Source organism: Mus caroli, unplaced genomic scaffold (assembly GCF_978045245.1).
Source record: "Mus caroli unplaced genomic scaffold, Mus_caroli_1 scaffold_12, whole genome shotgun sequence".
In the NCBI taxonomy this organism is placed as follows: domain Eukaryota; kingdom Metazoa; phylum Chordata; class Mammalia; order Rodentia; family Muridae; genus Mus; species Mus caroli.
This window is the reverse complement of record NW_028227267.1, coordinates 42,654,177-42,682,048: the sequence shown is the minus strand read 5'-3', so window position 1 is coordinate 42,682,048 and position 27,872 is coordinate 42,654,177. Positions and strand designations below refer to the sequence as shown.

Here is a 27,872-nt window from a genome sequence, read left to right as displayed (position 1 = left end):
ATTATTTTTTCCTTGTTAAAGTAGAAGGGGGGGGGGTGCCAATAAGTTTACAGATGCTGCTCTTTCACCCCAGGAGTTACTAATTAGTAATGCAGACAGGGTAGTGGTTAGCATCCGTAGGCCAAAAGAGGATGAGAAAGGCAGGCTGCCTTTATGTTTGCTTATCTTACTTGTATGCTAAGAACAACAGCATTTTTTAATGTTAGGTTTTTAAAATTAACATAACCTACTGCCCACTAGCATATCAAGCTATGGAACCAGTTTCCCTTAAATCCAGAGGTGACAATAAATCCAGATTAAAACAAACCGAGTCACTCTTAGGGTTGGACTGTAGTTCATATATTGTCTCATCTGGCTCTGTTCAGCAGGTTCCTCTGTAATGATGATGCCATCGTGGGTCCCTGTCATGGGGCCCTGTCATCCTGTCTGGAAACAGCATTACTGTCTGAATCGTGGTTGGAAAACTCAGGCCATGGTAATGTTTCTATCTAAGTAGGAATCAACTGTAAAGCTTCCTAAAGCCATAGGCTCAGCCAATAAGACTCATGCTGCACAGCTCTGATGACCTGAGTTTGATCCCTAGACTCCATGGTGGAAGGGGAGAATTAATTGATTCCCAAAAAAGATGTCTTCTGACCTCCACACGTGTGCCTTAATACACACACTCTGAAATAATACAAACAGATTTGTTTAGAAGTTATGTAACTGTGTAAACTAGAAACAAATGGTGTCTCAGCTAAAACAGTGCATTTCATATTTCAGGTTATATTTACATACTAAAAATGTTATCTTCAGGGTTGGAAATAATAACAGTATGAAAGTTCAAAGTTGGCCGGGCAGTGGTACCACACACCTTTGATCCCAGCACTCAGAAGGCAGAAGCTGGCAGATCTGTGAGTTTGCGGCCAGCCTGTCTACAGATCAAGTTCTAGGCCATCCAGGGCTGCACTGAGAAACCTTATCTTGAAAAGGAAAAAGAAAGAACAAAAAATAAAAAATAAAAAAGGAAGAAAGAAAAGAAAAAGATCAAAGTTGTGGCCATCTTAGGGGACATTTGAGGACTTACCGAATTGATGATTTTAACTTCTCATGCAATGTTAAGTAAAAATAGTGCTCTGAATACTGTCTTGAAGGAACTAAAGTGTTGCCAAGTGCATGAGCTATTGAGGTAGCCAATTTCCTCTGTTCCCGAGGGGAGTGCCATAGGAGTAAAACCATTAAAAACAACTTGGGTTACAGATAATTTGGATTAACACAGAATCAGACAGCTATAGTTTTATTCAGTAATACATTTTTGTTGTAGAAATTTAGATTATTATTAAAAAAAGAAAATTTCTTTTATTTCTTGAAATAAAAGAAATTCTTGATTACTATAAAAAGGAGTCACGAGGGTAGGTGAAGGAGGTGGCAGAGGACACGAGCACTGCACGCCTGCAGAGGGTGGGCGTGTTTCTTAGTTCCCACCTGCACTCAGCTACATGCAGCCACGCACACAGTTAAAACTAAACACCTTTCCCAAAAGAATTAGGACTTAACTAGTGAGATGCCTGTTATATTCATGTTTTGTATTTCTAATTTAAATATTAAATGCATGCAGCTTATTCCATGCGTCTACAAGGCCAGCTTTGAAGGACAGCATTTCACAAGCAAGTGTGCTTTTCAGAGCTGACTTTGCCTGGAGGTGACACTTGGGCTCAGTCATTCTTTCTTTACAGGGTCCTGCTCTGCCTGATGCTCAGCCTGACCTCAAGTCATGGCCACCTTCTTCCTCCCTCAGCCTCTTAAGTGCCCAGATCCGGTATTAGCACCATGCCATCTCACCTCAGTGTTCCTCACAACGCCCTTTCTTGACCTCTTGTCCCCTCCTTCCCAGCGCTTTTGCCGTCATGCTTGAACATTAATAACACTCCTATATTCTAAGTGTTGAGTTTTCAGCCTTAGCTGTGAGGAGTTAACGTTTTTCCTCATCCCCAGAAATGTTTTTGTTCTTTGTCCTTTTAATGTAGGTAGTTAGCAGTCTGCTTAGATTGTCCTTGAATGTTTATATATTAGACTGAAAGTTTAGCTAAGCTATTGTCACTTTCATAAAACTGTAATTTTTTCCTCTGGCATTTATATATTTATTTAAATTTCCATTTTGACTAATGTAGCCTAGCCTTTCCAGCGTCTTCTCAGGAACAGTGCTCTCGAGTGCTCTGATGCTCTGTATTCCCGGACACGCACTGTCACTGGGACCATCTGCTGGTGTTATGCCGTCCTGCTACCAGCATCTGGAAGACAGCACTGCCTGCTTGTACTGGTTTTCTTGTTTAGATCTTCTGTCTTCTTTATCTTGGTTTAGATCCCATGACCCCTGCTGTCTTCCTCCATGCTCTTGACATGTCCGATCGATGGACATCAAACCCAAGACTCTGCATGGTAGGTGAGCTCTGTCCCACCCACAATGGTGCGCAGCATAGTCAGTCTTTGATTATAGTAAAACATACTCTCCTGGTCTCTGCTTGAGGAAGTTAAACTTTTGTAGACACTTGATACATTTTTAGTCCATTAAATATACCAACAATTGGTAGATAACAGAAAGAACATAGAGCTTTATCACACACCTAAGTAAGTAGAGGAACCTTGCATATTTTGGTGTGGGACTCAGAGTAAAGCAAGAGGGCTGAAGCTTGAGTGGAGCTCAGCAGACAGAGGGCTAGGGGCTTGGGCCTTCTGGGAAAAGTAAAGTGGAGCAGGCTGTGGAAGGGCAGTGGGAGGGCAGTGGGAGGTCCAGCAAGAGCTGCAGCAGCCTCCGGGTAATGTCTGTCTGCGCCTGTGTTACACCAGTCTATTTTAGTAGACTGAAAGGACAAAAAGTGAATGTCTGCCAGAAACACCTGTGCCTCTGCCCACTGTCTGTGAGTGCAGAGAAGTGAAAATGTCGTCTATAGAAGACGAGCTGTTCAGAGCCATTCCTGTGTGCACGGGGCTGGGAGCTGCCCTTTGTGTCGCTGACTTAAGGAAGTGAAGGGAAGGCATGGCGGATGGTGGTACGCAGGAGAGTGTGTGTGTGTGTGTGTGTGTGTGTGTGTGTATGTGTGTGAGTGAGTGTGTGTGTGAGTGAAGGGTGCTGCACAGCTTTTTGCCCCTTTTTATTTGATCCAGGCTGTGTACCGTGTCGTCTACACACAACACAGGCAAGTCTTCACTCATTCAAGTCTTTTAGAAAATATCTTCCCAAGCACCAGAGGCCCATTCAAGTCAAGTAGACAATTACATCTAACCATCACAACAGATGTACAGTCTCTTTGTATGACCAGTTCTGGGTGTGTCAAGCACTTTTGGAGTGAAGCATTTTACGTCCCCTTCTCCATAATGTCTGGAGATGGCTTACCCCGCCCTTATTGTTAGCTGGATGTAATCTCTAGTTTGAAAAGTTTGCCTCCGACACTCTACCTTCCTTTCTTTCTCCCCTCCCTCATCGTAAAGAAATGTTGTCTTACAGTTTTCTCTTGCTTTTTGGTTGCTTGAGCCCAAAGCCATTTGAATGCATTTTGTTGTTGTTGTTTGGACAGGATCTTTCTGGATCTTAGGCTCTCTGGAACTCTCTAATGGAACTGACTTCATAGTTGGGGCTCTCCGCTTGAGTCTGCCGAGTGCCAAGATCACAGAGCTGAGCTGCCCTGCCCAGCTGAGTCCTGATTGTGTGATTGGTTCTTCATCCTCGGAGTGTGAAATGTTTCCGTCGGATAGTACTGAGGGCACTGATGCTCAGGGAGCCTGGCATCTGGGAACTGTGGCCTAATCATTTTGTTGGTGAATTTCCCTCTTTTTTTCAGTTTCTCTTAGTTTTATTTTGAACGCAGGTCACTGGATTTTTCTGGACATATCATACAGTGTTTTTATTTTTACTATTGAGGATGTAATTTCTTTCTCTCCTTTCCCAACACTCTTGTCACATTTGCGGACATGAGATTCTTGTGCTGGACCTTTCTGGTAGATCTCCCTCCTGTCTTCCCTTCTTTTCCTTCCATGGTGGCTGTTGTGCTGCAGAGGCTGGTGATGATCTAATGACACCTCCCGTCTTTGCCTCCCAAGTGCTCATATTAGAGTCATGCCCCACCTCCCTTGTCTCCTTATTCTATCTTTATTCTAGAGACGTCTAAATTCTTTTTTTTTTTTTTTTTTTGGTGGTGGGGGGTGGTGGTTGAGACAGGGTTTCTCTGTGTAGCCCTGGCTGTCATGGAACTCACTCTGTAGACCAGGCTGGCCTTGAACCCAGAAATCTGCCTGCCTCTGCCTCCCGAGTGCTGGGATTAAAGGCGTGCGTCACCACGCCCGGCTTTGAGATGTCTAAATTCTTGATTTCTTGTTTCATGGTGGAATTGGATAGGAAAGCTCTAACTATGCAAATAGGACTTAGCAGCTAATGTTGAGTTCCACTGCTGGGTAACCTGCCAGGTTTAGTTTGGAGGTGTCTTATATTTTTTTTTTTCCTGTGATTGAATTCCCCAGCGACTTCCCATTTCCCTCAAAGTGACTGTTAGCCTTTTAAGAAGAGCATTGGTAGATGGAGCAATGGTCAATGATATGTTAAAGGCAGCTCATATAAAAGAAACATTTAATGGAAAGATGGCTTAGCAGTTAAGAGACCTGAGGACCCAAGCCCAATCCCCAGCACCCACATAGTACTCCCTACAGTCAGCAGCTCCAGTCACACGGCGTCTCTTCTCCTCTTCTGCTTTCCTTGGGCACTGCATGTGCTTGTGAGTTTGTTAACTCTGGGCTAAGTAATAAGTAACATCATTCGATAGCTTGAAACAGTTCAGTAAGATGCTTGCACCACTGAGTCAGCACACACTGCAAAGACACAGGTTTTCTCTTTCCTTAATTCCTCTGCCACTTGTTGGATGTTTACCAATTTACTGTCTATCCTGGGCCAGAGCTGTGTGTACTTGATCACTTTGTAGGTGTTAAAGGAACTTCTCTTTTCCTCTCTGAAGGCTCCAAAATTGAGTTCTGGTGACAGACCACAATAGGTTAGCAAGAGAAAAGGCATGCACATTTTTGTATATTCTTCCTAGGGAAGCTGAGCATACATGCAGTTTTTGAGTATTTTGAATGGTTTTAAGGGGAGATTAATAGCCACAAAGAACAGACAGTAACAGTCTGGGGCAAAGTTCATCTGAGCTCTGCACATAGTGTTATCCCAGCCATCTTTTCCTGAAAGTCACTCTTTCCTGTTCTACAGGTTATAGGGAGGAGAACTTAGGACTGCCATTCCTTATGGAAGAACGTTAGTCAGATAAGGAACTCCAGAGATGGAAGAAAGTTAGAGACCCTGGTTTTGAGATTGCTTTTATAGTTTTAAGTTTTATTTAGCATGTCAGCCTTCCCAGCTCTGCAGCCTTACCTCTCATCACCTCTGAAGTCCAGAGAACCATCTGTTGTAGCGCTCTCAGAGGACCCACAGCGTATTGCAAGTGGGGGAAGGGAGAAGGGCAGGTTAAGTATACCTGTGACAAAAGATAGAGAAATTGGATAATGTCGCAGGAAGATGTTGGCCATTCCATTTAGCCTTCTCCTGCTATTTGTTTGTTTGAATTGTTAGGTGTGTGGGTGTGTTTGCATGTGTGTGAACACACATATGTTCATATTATTTCTCATCACCTTCTAGTTATTGATGCAGGATCTCTCTTTGAACCTAGAGCTCACCAATTCTGGCTAGCCTAGCCATCCAGCTTGCCCAGGAGTCTGTGTGTCTCTGCCTCCCAAGTGCTGAGGTTATAGGCAGCTGGCCAGCCTGCCTGGTGTTCCCTAACTGAGGGCTGGGCATCTGGTCCTCACACTTGTCAGGCGAGTGCTTTAATCACTGAAGCAGCTCTTGTCCTTGACTTCGTGTTTCTGTGGCTTTGGGATGATGTTCTCTGATGTTTACCTTACATCTAACTCAGTGTTCTTCAGCATCCGAGTCCTTTACCTCATGTTTTTGTTTCCAGAAATTCTTGATAAAATAGGTAAATGACTTCAGCTATTAAAGGGATTTCGAAATAAACCTGGCCAATCTCCAATCGGTTTGCAAAAGACTTTGGTCTTTTGCAACATCCACTCTGGTAGGCAGTTAACTGTGCTTTACTCTAGTGAGAGTTTGGGTCTTAGGAATCATGGGAATGGCCTGCTAAGACCATTCTAAGGCCAGGAAAAGACTTTGCTTATTGTGGAGGGAAATTTTTCATTTTCTTGAAGTGTATCTGTAGTGGTTGTGAAAGACCCCCATTTCTGGGGAGACTCTTGCTCAAGTCCCGGGATGAGCCAACGCCCCAATAACTGGAGAGAAACCGTTCTTGATGCAATATCGCATGAGGTTTATCAGCATGCTGGGGCCGAGCTCATAACCTACACGGGCAGAGAAGATGGAGCCCCAGCAGTTGCAGTGGAGGGTTTTTTGGAAACTGAATGACCTGTGGTTTGCTTGTTTGCTTATGAATATGTGGGAAGAGGAAGCAATGTCAGATCACACTGTTTGCTCTTCAAAAGAGCTGGAGCAGTAGTGTTTCATTGTTGCTAATTCCTTAGCAATTCCAGTTATCCGTCAGTGGCTGGCTCTAGTGACCCAGTCACTCACATCCACTCTGGTAGGCAGTTAACTGTGCTTTACTCTAGTGAGAGTTTGGGTCTTAGGAATCATGGGAATGGCCTGCTAAGACCATTCTAAGGCCAGTGCCCTTCAGAGCAGGCAGGCCATGTCATAGTCCACTACTGCACATTCTCTTGTCTTGTTTTTACTGACAGATCCATGCATGATCAGTGAAGAAATGCCATGGGAAACAAGGTGATGATTTAAAATGGAAACAGAACTTTAGAGACAGAGGCAGAACGATCATTACAGATTAAAACAAGCTTGGCACTCAGTCTCAAAACATATGAAAAGGAAAGGGGGTGAAAAGGAATGAGAGTGTAAACTTCTGGGTCAATTAAACTCTTAGATTCCTCTATTAAGGAGTACATCTTACCTCTTTTTTGTTTTTGTTTTGGTTGATTGTTTGTTTCTGTGCTGAATATTGAACCCAGGGTCTTGCATGTTACTTTACCACTGAGCTAAATACCTGTGCTTCACACCCATGCTTTAATTTTTCAGAAGGTATTTGTGGTTTGAGACAGTAAGTAACTATTGTAACTAAAGTGAATAGATTCCTGAGAGTCCCTTTCAACACCGGACATGTGAATTCCACATGGACCCAGGTGAAAGTTGGCATTGAACATTGTGAAGAACGAATGGTGGCGGTTTTAGTTTCTGTTCTGCTGCTGTAAGGACACAACACGACGCGCAAAGGCAACTTTTCAGAAAGGACATTTAACTGAGGGCTTGTTTACAGCTCAGAGGGCGGGTCCATCATGGTGGGAACATGGCAGCTGCAAACAGGCATGGCACTGGAGCAGTTGCTGAGAGCTTCCACTCTTAACTGAACAGAGGCAGAGAGACAAAGACCTCCAGTGACACACTTCCTCCAGCAAGGCCGCACCTCCTAAACCTTCCCAAACAGTTTAACCAAGCAGGAAAAGGAGCATTCAAATATATGAGTGTATGGGGCCATTGTCCCTTCAGTTACTACAGTAAAGAGCCACTTATAAGAGTATCCATGGGGGCTGGTGAGATGGCTCAGTGGGTAAGGGCACCCGACTGCTCTTCCGAAGGTCCAGAGTTCAAATCCCAGCAACCACATGGTGGCTCACAACCATCCGTAACGAGATCTGGCGCCCTCTTCTGGAGTGTCTGAAGACAGCTACAGTGTACTTACATATAATCAATAAATAAATCTTTAAAAAAAAAAAAAGAGTATCCACTTGCTAGGTTTTTACACAGAGTCTCTGTTCCTCTCTTCAGTCTTCTGTCACTATTGTCTTTTGCAGGTGAGAGGTTTTTATTGTTGTTGTTGTTGTTCTTCTTCTTACCCCTAGCTGATGTGATGAAATCTAGGTCAGACTAGACATGGCTAATTGCTGTTTTCAGACCTTGTAATTCCCAGTGCTTTCCTCAGAAATGCTTCTCTTTTTGGAAGGAAGGGGTGGGCAAGAGGATTGGTCCAAGTTTCTTTGTACGCATATGTTCAAGACCATCATCATCCTGTGGTGTCTGGAAGGACCTCCTCCAGAACTTTCTTCATGTGAAAAATCACCTTGGATTGTATGGTCAACAGATTTCCTTCAGTGAAAAAGTGGGATATTCTTGGTTATCTTGGGCCTTCCTCAGAAACTGACCTGTATTTGCCTTGGCATTGCCTATATGAGTTTGAAATACAGAATCTATAAATAACCAGGGACCTTTGAAAACATGGTCTAGAGAGACTTTTGCTGGAGTGAGGATTGAGCCTAGAACCTTGTGCATACCAGGAAACAGTCTACCACTGCCATTACTGTAGGTTTGAAAAGCTTCACCAGGCCCTGGGCCTTGTGGACAGAACAGCATGTAGTTGAGCAGACCCCTTAGCAAGCTCTTCTCTTAGCCTTAGAGGTAATGTGGGTAGCCATGGTGGGAGAGCCTGAGCCTGCTCCCAGTTGCTTTCACAGAGCACTTCCAAAAGTCAGGATGGCAGGAATGTGCCAGCGTGGGGTCTCTGTTCACAGGTTCACAGTAGATGCTTCTTTCTTTTCTTCCCTAGACCAGGACCCCCGTGTAGGGCTGGCTGTCCTGGAACTTAGGCAGGAAGTTCATGTTTGAGTCTGCCCGAGGTGACATACTGAGACCTAGTCTCTAAGTCTCAAAAGTCCTTAAAGCTCTACGGTGAGAAAGTTTGTAGTTTTTAATGCACAGTCATGGTTTTGTTAAAACTTCTGTTAAAGCTGAGGTACTGTTGCTATGCAGATGGTCACATAAAATGGGAACATAGCAACGAAAAAGAAACCAGTGTGGGTTGAACCATTAAAAATATCTCTATGATTCACTAAAATAGTTTTCATTTGGGTCAACTTGCTAATGCTGTAATCTTGTTTTATTCATCTTTGAGAAAAACCAAATATGAAGTAGACAAAGTAGACTGTCAAGATGGCTCAGCAGTTCACGGTGCTGTGCTAGGCCTGATGACCCAAGTTTGACCCCGTGTCTCCTCCTGTGGTGGAAGGAGAACCATTTTAACCTCCATATGCCCACCATGGCACATGATATTTTCTAAATAAAATAAAACAGGCAAAAGGAAATAACAAGGCATGACTTTAGCATTTCTCCATTGGTGAATTATAGGGCATGAACTTTGTGATGTAAAAGAATCTTAAGACATTTGCTTGTAGAAGCTGGTGGGACCTTTGCTTTTTCCTCAGTGACTGGTCAGAAAGGATCTTACTTTCAGGAATACTTGGTTGTCCTCCCAGGACACTATCCCCAGATGTCTCCCAACGACAGACTTGCGCAGTGCTGCCAGGAGGCATGCCACCTCGATTTTCCAGCTGCTCTAAGTAGGCACATACATACTCTCCTGAGGCTGCCTGCAGCACGTGTACCTGAGATCTGACTGAGCCCGGTGGGAGGTGGCCTCTGGGTAAGCTGCGGGAGGGGGAATGTTCTCAGTCGGGTTTGTTTTGTTTTTACAGGGTACAGGTCTGTTTATGCATCTTCATTTAATTGATCTAATGATCAAGTCTCACTCAAGATATAATGACCCTGGAGACTAGGGCTTCAGCCTAAGGGGCACAAGCTCCACTATGCAGTGCCGAGTGTCACTTCTGAGCTTGTGGGATAGCTTCTCAACACGGTCTGCATTTCAGGACCAGCACACATGACCCTTTGCTTTCCCTGCTTCCGTATCTTACCTTAGTGGATCTTTATTTGCAACAAGACCATTGCCTGGGAACCTTTTCTATTTCCTAGTATGTTTTGAGTCTGAATATGTATGACGCTGAGCTCGTGATGGAGTAAAGCTAGCTGTACATAACAAACACAGCCCAACACTTTTGTTTTCTTTGGTCTTCTTACTCTTGTTTCCTGTAACCAGACGATGTAAAATTTTTGTTACTTAAGAGTCAAAAAAAATATCACCTTATGTTTATAGATATACTCTAAAGTTGGTTCTCTTGGTCCTAGCTCATTCCTAATAAGAACAAAGCTCCAGAATGCTCTGCACTTTCAGCAGAGTGGTTTGTTGCCATGGTAACAGGAATCTGCTTATTCTGAGGCAGGGTTCTCTGTTCTATTGCTTTCAGGAGAATTAAAAAAAAAAAAAAAAAAACCCAAAAAACAAAAAATCCAAATGCCTTGTTGTAGACTCGACAGTGTGACCTGTTCAGGGCATATCTAAATGTCCCTAACTTACAAATATGGTGGCACAGCTAAGGTACAGACCCTTGAGTTGGAATTCTGTCACCTTGTGAAGGCTTCAAAACAGATCCAAGCGGGCTTCTTACAGGTGCCTGAGGATAACCTGATAACTTCCTGTTAAGCATCATTACCGTCCCCTGTCTCCCTCCCAGTCCGTCTTGGAAACAGCTATCTGGCAGAGGTTTAGGAAAATAGTCACGTGAGACAAACATGAAAGTGATTTTACTTGGGCCAAGTTGCCCATGTGGGTGGGCCTCACAGTTTTTCATCTGAACATGGTGGTCGAAATTTTGAAGTGCATTTCTCAGATCTCAGCATGGAGCAAAGCTGTTTGTTACAGTACAAGAATAGATGAAGGGAACAAAATGAAACAGTGGTGGCTTATAGAACAGGGGACAGCAGTGGACAGTGGCAAATGGTGGTTAACTTCATTAAAGTTTGGGCGCAGACCTAGTGAGATGTGTGAAGAGGAAAAGAGGGCCAAGAACAGGGCTTTGGGTGTTAACAGATGGAAAAATAATGTTTCTGTTTATTAAAATGGGGAAGATTTCAGAATTTGGAATGTGCAAAGGGCATGAGGATTTTTATTTGGGAGTGCTGAGTTTTTGATGCTTATTTTATAGCTATGCATATGGAGAATGAAAACACTAGAGCACTGACTAGAAGTGTGGGTTGATGGTCTGCTGAGGCACATGGATGCAGTGAGAACATTAGTGAGCTGAAGGAGAGTAGGTCCTAAACTGCTTGAGTGCCACGGGACATCTTTAAAACGCAGAATATTCTTGAAAACGTTATGGTAAGGTGTATGCTTGACCCACAGCTATAATTTCAAAAGGATGTTTAGGGATGTATGCTTGCATGCATCTTGTGTATTTCTGTGGGGTTGGGTTCTGCCCCCCAAATGCCAGCTAGGATTATAGGTGTGCACCATCATGCCCAGTTTATGTGGTCTGGAGACCAATCCAGAGCTTTGTGCATGTTAAGCAAGCAAGGACTCAGTCAACAAAGCTGCATCTCAACCATTAGACTGTTCTGTTCTTAGGATTGAAAGCACTAAAAATTAAGGCAGTGAAATAACATTTATTTCAAAAGTAGATGGGCTAGGGATACAAGCCACTCCCCACTGAGCTTTTGAGATAGGATTTCTCCACTATTAGAATAGGCTGGCCAGCTTTGGACCGCCAGGGATTGTTTTAACTCCCTGGCCCTGGGTTTACACCTCCTTTGCTGGGGTTTGTGTGAGTGTTGAGATGTGAACTCAGTTCTTCGTGTTTTGTGACAAGCACTTGGCTGGCTCTCCAATCCCAGGCAGGCATCTTTGGGAGAAACATAACTCACGAAATGAGCATCTAGAAAGCTTTAGGGCAGTCAGGAAAACTATTACAAATTCAAAGCAATATGAGCACCAGCATATTAAAGTTATTCAGTTGTATCACCTAAAGAGGATATGTAATAAACCAGTTTGATCTCATAAAGATTATTTAATTACGTTTCTTGATACATTTTAATCTTTGCATTTTTAAAGGTATAGCTTTCTATTCAATAATAATTTGAGGAAAAAAATGCACCCTATCACACTGGCTTCCCATTCCTCTCAGGTCCATCCTCCTGAGGTAAGAAGGCCAGAAGTTCAAGGTCATCCTTGACTGTATTGTCACAAGGACAGTTGGAGGCCAGCGAGGTTATACGGGAGATCCTGTCTCAAAACAAAAGATGTTTCTCTTAACTGCTTAAACTTTATTTCTTCTGTTTCTAGGTAGATCTGTATTAAGAACATATTAGTTTCAGTGGTGTTTTCTTTATTGATACCTTTTCTTTCCACATTAAATTAAAAATAGCTGTTTCTACTGCTTGCCTTCCGTGGGTTTTGCTGCTCTCAATTCCTGTGTTCCTCTCCCTTCTGCTTCTCACAGATGAGAGCCTGTGGAAGACAATGTGCATGGTTTTGGATTTATGGCTTTCTCATAACTGTGGCCAGAGTTTATAGCTAAGAGCTGGGTGTGGTGGTACGTGTCTGTAATCCCAGCACTCTGAGCCGTAGCATAGAGCCATGATGTCATTTCTTTCTATTCAGATTTAGTTTCAGGGTTATAAACTCTGCAATTCCTCTATACCTTTATTACTATGAGTAACTTTAAATTTTCAGATTTTTAATGTGCTTTGAGGAGTTCTTTCTGTATTATTTCATCCTTCCTAAGAGTAGTTAGAGGTCTTCATACATGTTTACCTCATATTGATTTCAAATCTGAGACTTTAAGAACTGATTTGACTGCATACCAGGATTAGCTTCAGACCCCCCAAAGTGTTCCTGTTTGTTTTATTTCTCTGTGATAGCCTGATGTTCTTAACCTCCTGTTCTGTTTGTCATTTAGCTGGCTGTTCATATTGTCTTTATGGGTTTTGTGTTGATAACAGCACCACTTGGGGTTGGGGATTTAGCTCAGTGGTAGAGTGCTTGCCTAGCAAGCGCAAGGCCCTGGGTTCGGTCCTCAGCTCTGGAAAAAAAAAAAAGACAAAATAACAGCACCACTTTATTTTGTGATCTGGTTGACTGTACAGTGGCTTTCTGAAGTCTTTGACCTCAGTCTATTATTTGTGTGTGTATATATTCACGGTACTTCCCTCTCTGCACACAGCCTTTTCTCTTTTATGTTCTGTGTACTTTTTGAATCCATCTCCCAGTGTAGAAGGCACACTGGAAGAAGATGGAGTCTTTGCCTACCTCTGTGCTAGCCTCTGAGAGCACGATTAGAACCTAGGCAGGTGCTCAGGAGCCAGAGGGACCAAGCACAAGGACCACTGCTTTGGTAATGGTAAGGTGGGGTCGGAACTGTGGGGTTTGAGGAGGACAGACAAGTTACTTGAATGTGCAAACCAGAGACTGTGGTGGCTTTATGCTTGTTTAATGAAATAGGAGAAGAGAATCCCTCCAAGCTAAGCATTGCATTTCTTTTTTTTTGTTTTTTGTTTTTGTTGTTGTTGTTGTTGTTTTTCAAGACAGGGTTTCTCTGTGTAGTCCTGGCTGTCCTGGAACTCACTCTGTAGACCAGGCTGGCCTGTTGTTGTTGTTGTTTTTCAAGACAGGGTTTCTCTCTGTAGCCCTGGCTGTCCTGGAACTCATTCTGTAGACCAGGCTGGCCTTGAACTCAGAAATTCGCCTGCCTCTGCCTCCCAAATGCTGGGAAAGGCGTGCACCACCACTGCCCAGCTAAGCATTGCATTTCTAATAGTCTAGTCTCTGCACACTCTGCCAGATGCCTTCAGTTTTAACACAACAGCAGTGTCATAGACCTGGAGGTGTGCCTTGGAAATGATCACCTTCTTTGTGTGGTCTTCTTTAACTCTCTGGTTTCTATCTGTTTCTAGTTTTCCCTGCATTGTTCTTATCTTCTACACCGAATGATGACCGATCTAAAGTCATATGATAGAAACTTGAGTATTTTCTGTTGTCCTTCCATATATACAGTTTTCTAGTTTTATCTTCTATGATCATATGCATGCTTTTTTGGCTGGTGGGGGGTGCTTGATTGTTTTTGGTTTGATTTTTCAAGGCAAGATTTCTTTGCGTAATGGCCCAGGCTTTGTAGACCAGGCTGACCTTGAACTCAGAGATCCACCTGCCTCTGCCTCCCTGAGGCCTGCGTGTGGTTTTATAACAAACAAATAAATACTCTTTTGATACCAGTTTGACTCTCACTGGCTTCAAGCTGAGGTTGATACATGCAGTCTAAGTGTGGATCCTGCAGTTTCTTCTGTAGGATTTTATCATTTAGACAGGTGCTGTGGTGCACCCTTGAACACCCCACCCTCTCCCTTGCTCTTTCATCCCTCCCTCCTCCCTCCCTCCCTCCCTCCTCCCTCCCTCCCCCTCTCTTGGGCAGGTTAGGCTCAAACCCATGATTGTTCTTCAGAAGGCTCAGAGCACAGGCAGTGTGTGCCATCACGTGAGCCTGGCTAGGTTTGGTGTGACCTGCTGCTGAGGCCTTCACTTGCACATTGTTTAGCTTTCATTTTTACCGTGAGGAAATCAAGAGTCTTAATATATTGAAATGTAAGTATCTTTAGGTTTTAAAATATTTTTATAGTGATTAGGGTGTTCAATATTTTTCTTAACTGTACTGTCTGTTCAAAGGCAAAATAATGTTGCTTTCACTATAAGAACTGACTTTTTTCTTTTTTTTCTCTTCTGTCCTCTTTTTCTTTCTCTCCTCTCTCTCTCTCTCTCTCTCTCTCTCTCTCTCTTCTTTCCCCCTCTCCCTTCCCCCCTCTCCTCCCTTCTCTCGTTTGTCTTTCTCTCTCTCTCTCTTTCTCTTTCTTGCCAGCATCTCATGTGGCCCAGGCTGGCTATGAATTTGCTATTAGTTGAAGGACTCTAAATTCCTGAGCCTTTTTTCTTTTCTTTTTTTTTTTTTTTAAAGATTTATTTATTTATTACATGTAAGTACACTGTAGCTGTCTTCAGACACTCCAGAAGAGGGTGCCAGATCTCGTTACGGATGGTTGTGAGCCACCATGTGGTTGCTGGGATTAGAACTCTGGACCTTTGGAAGAGCAGTCGGGTGCTCTTACCCACTGAGCCATCTCACCAGCCCCTGAGCCTTTTTCTAAATGCTGAGATTACAGGCATGTGGCATTCATAATGCCTGGCTGAAAGACCTGGCTTTTTAGAGGTCTGCTTGAATGTAAGCTAGGGCTAGCCCTACTTCATTTCTTTCTAGCACCTCGGGCAGTGAAGGTTAGCCTCAGTTCTGCTTTCCAGTAAATGTTATTTGTTAATCAGTGTAAGTTTTTTTTTTTTCAGATTGTCTGATAATTAAGCTGTCAAAAACTGAGAGATACATATTGTTTGATAGATGGTGGGACTAAGTATTAGTTCCTGAAGTAAACCCATATTGCTAAATGTTTTTATAGTAGGGGTTTAGTATACCCAATTATTTACATTTTTTTATTTTACAAAATGTGTTGCATCTTGTTTCAGTGTATCATTATGATGTAATAACTATTTCTGTCTGTTGGAAGTGTCTTAGGTTGCTGTTACTGTGATAAAAACCGCCTTTAATCCCAGCACTTGGGAGGCAGAGGCAGGCGTATTTCTGAGTTCGAGGCCTGGTCTACAGAGTGAGTTCCAGGACAGCCAGAGCTATACAGAGAAACCTTGTCTCGAAAAACCAAAACCAAAACCAAACCAAAACAAACAAACAAACAAAAAAAACCACATACTAGAAGCAACTTGGGTAGGAAAGGGTCTAATTCACTTATACTTCTTTTTGTTGTTGTTTGTTTTTGGGGTTTTTTGTTTGTTTGGTTTGGTTTTCGAGACAGGGTTTCTCTGTGTGGCCCTGGCTGTCCTGGAACTCACTCTGTAGATCAGGCTGGCCTTGAACTCAGAAATCCGCCTGCCTCTTGCCTCCCAAGTGCTGGGACTAAAGGCATGCACCACCACTGCCCGGCTGACTTATATTTCTAAGTCATGTCTATCACTAAAGGACATCAGGGCAAGAACCTAGAGGCAAGAACTGAAGTAGAGAGACCATGGAGGAATACTGCTAACAACCTTGGGCCACCTGTCCAAAGATGGGACTACCGTTAACGGGTTGCCTTCTCGCTCATTAATCAAGAAAATGCCCCACAGGTATGCTCTGTGGGCTAGTTGTGATTGGGACAGTTCCTCACTGAGGATCCCTCTCACCCACCGGTCTTCAGCTTGTGTCGGGATGACGAGAACTAACCATCACTTGGTTAGTCTTGGAAGATACCAGGCCTTGTGCTGGTATCATTTTCTGAATACTTGCCTCCTTTTTTGCATAATGGTTGCAGGTTCTGAGTTCAGATGTTGAGGGGCTGACAGAGATTGTGCTGGCATTAGGACTTCTAACAGAGTGTGAAGAAAGAGGATCAGCCTGCAGAGTGGCCCCAGTAGAAGTGATTCAGCATCAGAACAGTTGTGCTGCTAAGTTTAGGGAAGGTGGGTGGAGTGTGTTGCTTTCTTACTTTTTTCAGTGGCCTGTGATTGACTACCAAGCAATGCAAGCAAGTAGCATCCTGTTTTGAGTGTGAAAAGGAAAAGGTTGGAACCATGTGTCAGAAATTGCAGAAGTTTGTGAGCTGTGATTATGGTTGCTTATTTTCTATAAGATTGACAATACAGAGGGAGTCGTAAGGTCTTTGTCTCTCTCACCGCCTTTCCATTTACTTGTCTCCTGGCTTTTCTTTTCCATGTGTCTGTGCTAGCCATGGCAAAATACTTGAAAGAAGGGCTCTGGGCTGTACCTGGGCACCCTGTTTTCATGGTCCTACATTTTTTTTAAAGATTTATTTTTATTATTTCAGGTGTTTGAGTGTTTTGTCTGCAGGTACATCCATTTGCCACATGGGAGCCTGGTACCCAAGGCGGTGGTAAGAGTCCATGTGGGGCTGGGAATCAAACCTAGGTCCTTTGCAGCAACAACAAGTGCTCTTAACCACTCAGCCAACTTTCCAGTCCCATGTCCCTCCATTTTGAAAGCTAATTCCCATGTCCAAAAGGTTCCATAACATCCCAAAACAGCACTACTAACTGGGACCAACTGTTAGGACAGAGGATGCTGTGGGAACTTGTCACATGCAGCCATACAGTGTGCTCTGCTTTCTGTGCAGCCAAAGAGGTCTGATCTTGGCTGTTAGCACTGCCGTGGTTTACTTCATTAGTAATAGAAATACTAAAGGGATCGAGGCTTGATCTGTGTGCATGCTTTCTAGTCATTTTGAGTCAGGTAAGTTGGGGTTTTCTGTTGAAGTTAATTAATATGTTTTTAAAATAAGTATAAAATTGCTATATGGAAATAATTATATTTCTTTATTATATTTTATAATTTTTATGTTTCTTGGTATTTTCTTCCTTCCTAGTTGTGGTGTTTAGGAGTCTGTTTATCAGAGTTTATTTGTGCTGATAATAGTTTGGCATTTTTTATTTTTAAAAAGAATCTATGTAGACATGCCTCTAGATACCTCTGTTTGGCATAGTGAAGAATCATGGGGAGACTGTACAATGTTTCTAGCTAAAATGTGGTATCTTTTTACTTTAGAAAACAGGATTTGGGGTTTTGAAAGTGAGAGGGAAGTTGATAAATGCCTACATATCTAGACTACTCTGTCCCAGAAGCTATTAGCAATATGAAATTTAGAGGTTTTGTTTCATTTGATTTGGTTTTTTGAGACAAAGTTTTTCTGTGTAATAGCCCTGGCTGTCCTGGACTGGCTTTGTATACCACGCTGGCCTCGAACTCATAGAGATCTGCTTGCCTCTGCCTCTGAGTGCTGGGATTAAAAGCATGTGCCTATCCAGAAGATGTTCCAACTGGTAAGAAGGACACATGCTCCACTATGTTCATAGCAGCCTTATTTATAATAGCCAGAAGCTGGAAAGAACCTAGATGCCCCTCAACAGAGGAATGGATACAGAAAATGTGGTACATTTACACAATGGAGTACTACTCAGCTATTAAAAAGAATGAATTTATGAAATTCCTAGGCAAATGGATGGACCTGGAGGGTATCATCCTGAGTGAGGTAACCCAATCACAAAAGAACTCACATGATATGTACTCACTGAGAAGTGGATATTAGCTCAGAAACTTAGAACACCCAAGATACAAGATACAATTTGCAAAACACATGAAACTGAAGAACGAAGACCAAAGTGTGGACACTTTGCCCCTTCTTAGAATTGGGAACAAAACACCCATGGAAGGAGTTACAGAGACAAAGTTTGGAACTGAGACAAAAGGATGGACCATCTAGAGACTGCCATACCCGGGGATCCATCTCATAATCAGCTTCCAAACGCTGACACCATTGCATAAGCCAGCAAGATTTTGCTGAAAGGACACAGATATAGCTGTCTCTTGTGAGGCTATGCCGGTGCCTAGCAAACACAGAAGTGGATGCTCACAGTCAGCTATTGGATGGAACACAGGGCCCCCAATTGAGGAGCTAGAGAAAGTACCCAAGGAGCTAAAGGGGTCTGCAACCCTATAGGTGGAACAACAATATGAACTAGCCAGTACCCCCCGGAGCTCATGTCTCTAGCTGCATATGTATCAGAAGATGGCCTAGTCCGCCATCATTGGGAAGAGAGGCCCCTTGGTCTTGCAAACTTTATATGCCTCAGTACAGAGGAACGATAGGGCCAAGAAGTGGGAGTAGGTGGTTAGGGTAGTGGGATGGGGGAGGGTATGGGGAACTTTTGAGATAGCATTTGAAATGTAAATGAAGAAAATACCTAATTTAAAAAAAAAAAAAAAGCATGTGCCACCATGCTGGCCTCAAAGGTGGGTTTTTTGTCTATCTAATTTTATCTATTAAAAACTAAATGACACCCGTGTGGTGGTGGCGCATGCCTTTAATCCCAGCACTGGGGAGGCAGAGGCAGGAGGATTTCTGAGTTTGAGGCCAGCCTCATCTACAGAGTGAGTTCCAGGACAGCCAGGGCTATATAGAGAAACCCTGTCTCGAAAAACCAAAAAAAAAAAAAAAAAAAAAAAAAAAAAAAAAAAAAAACCTAAATGACTTTATTTTAAAAGTGTCTGTTTTCACAAAGCTGATGTCCAGAATTTTCTTTAAAATCTCACATTGCATAGGAATATTTGCAGTAATTAGAATGCTGGGGAAAGCTGCTACTTAGTGCCCATATTTTTGCTCTGCAAGAATGTAACCAAGGTAGGGGGACTGCAGCCTAGAGGGCATCCTGTTTCTTTGCTTGTCCACCTCACCTGCAGGGGGGCTCGGCACAAGATGAGCAAACAATAGAAGGAGCTGCTTAATTTTCTCAACTTTCTAGGCTGCTGGTACTGATTGATTGGATCCTTATGATGCTCCACTTCAGGGATTTCTGGCTATTGGCTGTTTTAAAAGAAAGAAAGATATTGGTTGGCATTTGCCATTGTCACCTTTCGTCCAGTTCTTTTTATTACTTGGTTTCCTAGTGTGTCTCCCTTTTCTTTCTTTTTAGATTGCTTCCTGATTTATTTCCTGCTTAGTTTTCAGTAATGGGTGTGGAGTGGAGTAAGAACCTGCCCCTTGTCTGAACCAGGAAGGAGTAAGGCAGCTGAGTGGCCTCACCCCCAAACCTCCCTCCAGCCAGTCAGCCTGGAGCTGACACTGCATACAGAAGGGACATTTCAGGGCTCGTCTATCCAGTGCTTTCCAGCTGCTTCTGCCTATTTCTCTTTAAAAACAAACAAAAGCCAGTAAATACAGAAGAATTGAGCTTTGTACTAAAGTGCCAGCCGTTTATTACCTACGTAGTTCAGGGGTAGCGTGAACTCCTGATTCCCTGTCTCTACCTTCTAACTGCTAGGATCATGTACGTGTTCACTGAGTCTCTTGTTAAATATATGCTGTCCCAACTTTTTCTGTTTGAAGTTGGAAGATGAAAAATCAAGATTTTTAAAGCAACTCTTCTAGAGCTTGCCCAAAATCCAGACTTTTCTGTGTATCCCTCAGGAGGCTGACCTAATTCCCGTTCTGCCATGTTTCCTGTAAATTAGTGGCTAGTTCTCCAGGACTGACCAGATTACAACTGGTAGGTTTTATTTTTGAAAGTGTTTTCCCCGACTGCTCTTCCGAAGGTCCAGAGTTCAAATCCCACCAACCACATGGTGGCTCACAACCATCCGCAACGAGATCTGGCGCCCTCTTCTGGAGTGTCTGAAGACAGCTACAGTGTACTTACATATAATAAATAAATAAAATCTTTAAAAAAAAAAAAAGTGTTTTCTTTTTTTTTCTCATCAGGAGTCCGTCTAGTGTCTGACTGTGTTTCGGTTTTGTAATTTATCAGTGACTTATCAGTACTAGAGTCCTTGACATAGTGAAAGCTGCAAACCGGTGATAACTAATGCTGTCATCCCATCCTATGAGGAAAGAAGTTTTCATCTAAAGAATCTGCTAGCCGGGCGTGGTGGCGCACGCCTTTAATCCCAGCACTCGGAAGGCAGAGGCAGGCGGATTTCTGAGTTCGAGGCCAGTCTGGTCTACAAAGTGAGTTCCAGGACAGCCAGGGCTACACAGAGAAACCCTGTCTCAAAAAACCAAAAAAAACAAAAAAAGAAAAAACCCCAAAGACTCTGCTGTCTTCACCTGTGTTTTTGTCTGAGCTAATATCCTCTATGACACTGTTAGCAGTGACAGGATTTAGTGTTGAGATTTTTAGTATAATATATATTGAGTAGTTGCTAACAGTTAAACTTCAAATTCCCTAGAGTTCATCAGTTAGGGTGCTGTCTTAGACTACTTAGTCATTTCTCAGCTTGTTAGGGTTCAGTTTGTGTTCAAATTAACATGCATTTCTTTACCTGGATACTATAGACAGCTGTTTTAAAGCTTTACCTTCTTGTTTTTTCTTGTTGGGGTTTCTTTTTCTATGGGGCTGAACCCGGGCTCTTAAAATGCATGCTAGTCAAGTGCTCCGTCATAATCAACTTGAGCGTGAAGTCTAAGACACATCCATGCTAACAGTTTACTATTGGTAGCTTATAGAAGACATTGGGCTTGTTGTTGTTTCCCTCAGGAGTGGGACCTCTTTCAAGATGCAGTCTTGCTCAGTCCGTGTGTTGTAGCCCTGGCTGGCCTCAGACTCCTGACAGTCACTCTTGCCTTGCTTTCTCATGGGCTAGGATTTACAGGAGTGTGGACCCCATGGCTTTTGTAGAAAGGAGGCTTGGAGGATAAGGGTGCAGTTTTGTAGTTACAGTAAGGTTTTGCTTCATAACTGCCCATTGCCCTTTGAATACCCTAAAGCATCTGGGGCTCCATTGGTATCTTCTTGGCCTTGCCACAGTCCTCTGTTAATGTTTATACCATGATGATGCTTCTCTAGCATTTGAGAGAATACTTCCTGAATCCTAGTCACCTCTTAGAGGGCCGCCCAGGAAGGAGAGGCTGCCCAGTTCAGTGAGATTCTGTAATAAGACAAATAGGGGAGGTTTTCCTGAGGAAGTGTAAAAAGCAGCTGTCTGTCTCACACCTGAACCCTTTGTGTTCTCCCTGCTGTTCTTCAAAGCTTGTTTAACCCCAGGGCCATTTAAGGCTTACCTGAGACTGTTGGTGAAGACATAGAGGACATTAAATTGAGATAAAATTTAAGGTTTTTTTTTTTTAAACATTCTTTGTGTGTGGGTGTGTGAGAGAAAGTGTATGTGTGTATGTGTGTGGCGTGTGGTGTTTTGCCTGCCTTTTTGTGCACCACAGGTGGCACTGGATATTTTGGAACTGAAGCTACCGATGTTTATGAGCCACCATGTGGATACTGGGAATCTAACCTGGATCTTCTGGAAGAGCAACCAGTGTTTTTAAACATTGAGCTGTCTTTCCAGCCCCTAATATTAGAGTGTGTATGCATGTGCGTGGACATGTGAAGTGGTCCTCGAGGAGATCAGATGACAACTTTTGGAGATTGCCTCTCTCCTTATACGGTGTGTGTTCTGGGGATGGAACTAGGTTGTGAGACTTAGCAACAAGCACCTTAACTACTAAGCCATTTCACCAGCCCAGAACTTGTTTCTCAGTAATTTACCAGCATTTTGAATTTTTAAGTAATTTTTGAAAATAATTGTGAGATAAATGTTTCTAATGAATTTTTTGTTTTGTGCTCCATTGTGGAGCTCCAATGCTTTGGATCTAATACAAAGCCAGAGCGATCTGATGGAGCCACTTTGGGCAGTGCAGATGGAGATTATATTTGTACCCCTTTCTGTACTAAGACTGTCTCATATAAAAGGCATCATTCATTCAAATTCAGCAATGTAAGAGCAAGGCTCTGGGGTAGTAGTTATTAACTAGTCAGATTGAGCTCTTGGCCACATGTAGAATTCCTTTTAAAGGAGGGTCCAAGGAAGAACACAAATCAGCTCTTAGGATTTCACAGCATGGTGTCTTTGTTGGCTGTGAGTTTGGTGTGCTGAAATGATAACCTGTTAGTGACGTCTTTTACATACGTTCTCATTTTATCCTGGCCTCTACAGCCAGCATTGCAGTTAGATTGTATGTATATGTGCGCTCACGTGCATGTGAGCATTGACTTGTTTGTGTATGTCTGCATATGTGTAGAGGCCTGAGGACAACTATAGATAGGTGTTGGTCCATCTACCTTGTTTTTGAAGACAGGCTCTCTTAGTGGCCTAGAATTTGCCAAGTAGGCTAGGCTGATTGGCAGTGAGCTCCATCAGTCCAACCTCAGTGGACTGCCAGTGCACATCACTGCGCCCAGCTGGCCACCAAGCTCAGCATTTATGCTTGTAAGGCAAGCGTGCTTTACCAACACAGCCATCTCTCCAACTCTAGATTTTTTTTTTTGAAGACTAATTCTCCTCTTACCCCATAGTCTTGGTTAGTATTTAAAATTCATTACTGAATTGATGATTGTGCTACATCTAGTGCTTTGGAGAAGTCGCTAAATGTGAACATGTTGCTACATGCCCTGTAATTTCCAAGGCAGTCTCAGTTACAAGCATTTAAAACTGTTTAGTCTTGAGTGTGTGTTTGTTTGGTGTGTTGTGTGCTGTATAGAGCACACACGAGGTCAGAGAACAACTGACTCTTTCCTCCTTCCACAGTGGGTTCCTAGGAGCAAACTCAAGTTATCAGGCTTGCTCAGTTTTAAGAGGCTTTTTGTTTTGTGTTTATTTATTTGAGAGAGGGTCTCATATAGTCCAGGCTGGCCTCAAACTTGCTGTGTATCTGAAGACCATCTTGAATGCCTTCACCTCCCAGTTGTGCCACCACATCCCAGCTATGCCATGCTAGGGACCAAACCCAGGGCTTCCTGTACACCAAGGCACTGTGCCAAATGAGTCACAGCCCTGGCCATGACGTAAGTCTGCGGCGGTGCCTGGCGAACTTTAGAGGGCTGGTCTGTGAATCTCTTGAAACAGAGACCAGCTTGGAAGGTATGTGCCATTTCCTCAAGAGTGGTCTGCTTTCTTGATCAGTATTTCCAAGGATTCGCTGACTGAAACAAAAGGTTAGATGATCACTGTACTTGGTATAAAGGGCACTTTAATTAACATGAATGATAACATGTTTCCCTCTCCATATGTGTTTGTCAGTGAGTTAGAAGACTGCCCGATATATTTCCAGCAGGGAGCTCTTGAGTCCTCTTGGATTATACAGTCTCTGTCAGTCAGTTTTCCTGCTTCTCTCCTGTTGTTTCCTCTCTGGCCCGTCTCTTCCCATCACTCTGTAGAGCAGGCTGTCCTTGGACTCAGTGATCTACCCTGGGCACCTTCCCCATGCCAGGATTAAAGGTGTGCCAGGTGAATCACTTGTTATTTTGCTTTTGTGTGATTTCAAGGCATATTAAACCTGGTAAGTTTTAATATACACTTTAATGTTAGGAGTTATGCCCCTACCATTGTCTTGTTACCCATTGTCTGGAACCTCTGAATTTGACTAAATTTAAAAAGGAGACCCTTATGGAGGAGAAATGACTTAAGATGAGGCTGCCGGGTCAAGTGCTAACCCAGTGAAGTCCTATGCTCAGCTGTCCCATTGTCTCATGGAGTTACCATAAATTCCTTCATTTTTGGCAATTAGTTGTTTCATCTTATTTATGGTATAAAATTCATACAGCAACCTTGAGGCAGTTCTAAGATGGAAGCTGTGAACATCAGACTCTTTAGAGCTGCATGTTTTCAAAGGCCATTCTCCCTGGTTTCTTGTTTGCTTGGTTTTTGGTTTTGTTTTTAAAGAGATAACTAGTTTTTCCTCACTATGCCCTACTAAACCATTTAATCATCACGGGACAAATTCAGCCATCAAGGCTTTGGTGAATGCTCCTTTAAAGCCATGTGTGAATGGATAAGGCCAGGCGTCTATAGCCTGGCTACATGGGTGGTCAGAGATATTGAACACTCTCTTAAATTGAAGAAAAAAGAGCTGAGCTTCCTCCCCCACAAAGTCCTCACCTGGTCCTCTGGAGCTCATTTTAAGAGACTATTTTTCTCTCAGATGGGATTTTTTTTTTTTTTTTTTTTTTGTGTTGCCTGAGATCTGGACACATTCTGTCAGTGCTCAGAGGGATGTGGCGTGCTTTCTCATGTGCCTCTGTCTGTGTTCCTACCCTCCTGGTCCTGGCACCTTTCCATTTAATAGTAGTGGAGTGGGTGTCTTGTGCTTTCTTTGAGACTCGCTGATCTGATAACGGCAGCCCATCACTCTTCTGGTGTGTGCGAAGAGAGACTGACGTCATGTTAGAGGCAGAGCTGCCTTGATGTCTCCCCAGCGTCATGTCATTTTGTCTGTACTGTACGTGAGCGAGATGGGCTTGTTGTTACTTTGCTGCTTTCTTTATGGGGCCTTGATGTGATGTCCAGGCTGGCCCTTTGCTCCAGAGCTAACATAATCTTACCTCATCCTCCTGAGTAGCTGGGACTTCAGGTGTGTGCTCCGTGCCCAGCAGCCACCTGTGGTAGGCAGTTTGAATTTTTGTTTTGTTTTGTTTTGTTACTTTGTAGTCCAGGCCAGCCTGTAAATTATTGATTCTCTTACCTTAGCCTCTTAAGTGTTTAATTTACAGGGATGAGCCACCATACCAAGTTGCCGCCTTCTTTTTTTTTTTTTTTTTTTTAAGAGGGGACCATAATCTAAGAGATTCTATATATTTTAAAGAGTTATGTGTATGAATGTTGGCTTGTTTGAGTGTGCACCACATTTGTGCCTGGTACCTTAGAGGCCAGAAGAGGGTGTTGGTGGGTCCAATGGAATTGGAGTTATAGAACCCAACTCCCATCTTTTTTAAGGGCTCCAAATACTCTTAACAACTGAGCCATCTTTCCGGCCCTGAACCTGCAGCTTTACTCCCAGTATAATCTCAATTTTATCATAACCATTGGTTCCTAGAAGTCAGTGTAGCAATTATTTGTTGTTTTATTGTGACAAATACCCAGGCAAGAGCCAACTTAAGGAAGGGTTCACTCTGATTCTCAGTTCCAGAGGCTCCAGGAGATGGTGCGGATGGGGGGAGAAGGGGAGGCTTACCTTACCTCACAGCGGAGAGGCAGGTAAGACCTCACATTAGAGTCGCTTTTCCACCTCAGCTAACCTTGTTTAGAAGCTCCTCACAGACTGATTCTAAGTCCCATCAGCTGACAATCAGAATTAACTATAAATCATTTGCCTCCTCTAACTGAACAGATTCAGGAGCCACCCACAAGTGTGTTGCTGGATTGCTAATCATTTGTGTGGTGCTCTGGTGAAGAAAATGCAGTACACATTTTCTGGGAGCTTTTTTTGAACATTTGAGACAGGGTCTTCAATTCGTAAACTCTGTCTTTTTTCCTATTCTCATCACATATTCCCTTTAAATTCCTTACGGCTCATGTTTATCCCTCTACATAGTTATTACATGGCAGTAAGTACCTGCAACCTAGCGTGTGAGAGGCTGATGTAGCAGAGTCCGCGCTGGATGGCACACCAAGACCAGGGGCTAGAGGTCACCTGCATCCCAGCCCTATACACATGAAAAAGTACTTTGGCTTTTTTTTTTTTTTTAAGATTTATTTATTATATGTAAGTACACTGTAGCTGTCCTCAGATACTCCAGAAGAGGGAGTCAGATTTCGTTATGGATGGTTGTGAGCCACCATGTGGTTGCTGGGATTTGAACTCTGGACCTTTAGAAGAGCAGTCCGTGCTCTTAACCACTGAGCCATCTCGCCAGCCCATACTTTGGCTTTTTTGAGGATTGTGTTTATACACAATTTTTGGTGGGGGTTGTAGTTGTGGCGTGTGTGAGGTAGGTCTCCTAGCCCAGGCTGGCATGGAATGTAATATAACTAGCCTGACTTAGAACTCAGCCATCCTGCTTCACCCTTCCTGAAAGTTAGGATTACAAGTCTGACCTACCACACTCCACCCATTTTCTAATCCTTTGAGGCTTAACTTTGTGATTGTATACGATCTTTAGATGACAGTTCTCCTACTGTTTGTGTATTTACTTTGATGTATGTGTATGAGTGTTCGCCTGCATGCATGTATGTGTACCAGTACCATATGTATACCTGCTGCCCACACAGGTATGGCTGGCATTGGATGCCCTGAAATTGGTTACAGATGGTTGTGAGCCATTCTGTGGTGCTGGGAAGCTCTAACCACTGACATCTCTCCTGCCCCCTCCCAGGTTTCTATGAGCTGGAATTATAAATAGTATCTAACCAGAATACATGGAGCTTTTGAAAACTAGATTTTGGCCATCACTGTGTGAAGCTGTCTAGGTTTGAGTTGCTTAGTTGACAGTCTCACCATATTCGTGGATATTGAGTGTGATAGGTGTCCCTTCCGGCCGAGCTTCTGAAAACTGCTCTGATCAGTACCATCAGCTCTCTGCACTGCGGTTCCTCACAGGGACACCAAGGACTCCACCAGCAGCTGACGCTGTCCTCAGAAAACGGGAGGCCTTTCCCTTCTCCTAACCACATTCTACCTTTACACTCATTATTGAACATGTGGACTTCAACATGTGAGTGAGGGACTATGTGCTGTTATAGAATCTGTCAGCAACTAGTCCTGTTGGTTTTGGCTTTTTGAGATAAAGTGTGTTTTTTCTATTATAAAAGTTATGCACGTGTTTATCATGCAGAATCTTGGGAGGCTTCTGTCCAGACTGCGTATTTCCTATCGAAATGCTTCGGTGACAGCTGCCTTCATCTTGCTTTGCTCTTATCTGCTTGACCTCCAGTTATCTCCTGTTTGCAGGCACTCCAGCTGCGCGTCTCTGGGGAACTGAACTTACCTCTGCCTCCCTGTGCAGATCTGAGCAGCCATCTGCTTGCCATCCACCGAGAGGAACCTCTCTTCTTCTTCTTCTTCTCCTTCTTCTTTTTTAAGATATTTTCTTTATATACATTTCAAATGCTATCCCGAAAGTTCCCTATACTCTCCCCCTACCCTGCTCCCCTACCCACCCAATTCCTCTTCTTGGCCCCGTCATTCCCCTGTACTGGGGCATATAAAGTTTGTAATACCAAGGGGCCTTTCTTCCCAATGATGACCGACTAGGCCATCTTCTGCTACATATACAGCTAGAGACACGAGCTCTGGGGGTACAGGTTAGTTCATATTGTTGCTCCACCTATAGGGTTGCAGACCCCTTCAGCTCCTTGGGTGCTTTCTCTAGCTTCTCCATTGGGGGCCCTGTGTTCCATCTTATAGATGACTGTAAGCATCCACTTCTGTATTTGCCAGGCACTGGTATAGCCTCATATGAGACAGCTATACCAGGGTCCCTTCAGCAAAATCTTGCTGGCATATGCAATAGTGTCTGGGTTTGGTGGCTGATTATGGGATGGATCCCCGGGTGGGGTAGTCTCTGGATAGTCCATCCTTTCGTCTTAGCTCCAAACTTTGTCTCTGTAACTCTTTTCGTGGGTATTTTGTTCCCTATTCTAAGGAGGAATGAAGTATCCACCTGTTGGTCTTCCCTCTTCTTGATTTTCTTGTGTTTTGCAAATTGTGTGTTCTATGTTCTATTTGGGTGTTCTATGTTTCTGGGCTAATATCCACTTATCAGTGAGTGCATATCTAATGACTTCTTTTGTGATTGGGTTAC

General features: G+C 43.3%; 1 protein-coding gene across 7 annotated transcripts in view; it reads left to right on the top strand.

The window, feature by feature from the left end:
* Positions 1 to 27,872, top strand: part of Fbxo34 (F-box protein 34) — a 62,586-nt gene that overhangs the window by 25,971 nt on the left and 8,743 nt on the right. The window contains exon 3 of one of the 7 annotated variants that reach the window (XM_021182315.3): positions 366 to 475. The exons of 5 other annotated variants lie outside the window; for them this stretch is intronic. The gene's annotated coding sequence lies outside the window, so the exon portion shown is untranslated. Of the gene's footprint in view, positions 1 to 365; positions 476 to 504; positions 2,419 to 27,872 lie in introns of those variants that run through there. One more of the 7 variants, XM_021182316.3, reaches the window with a different exon arrangement.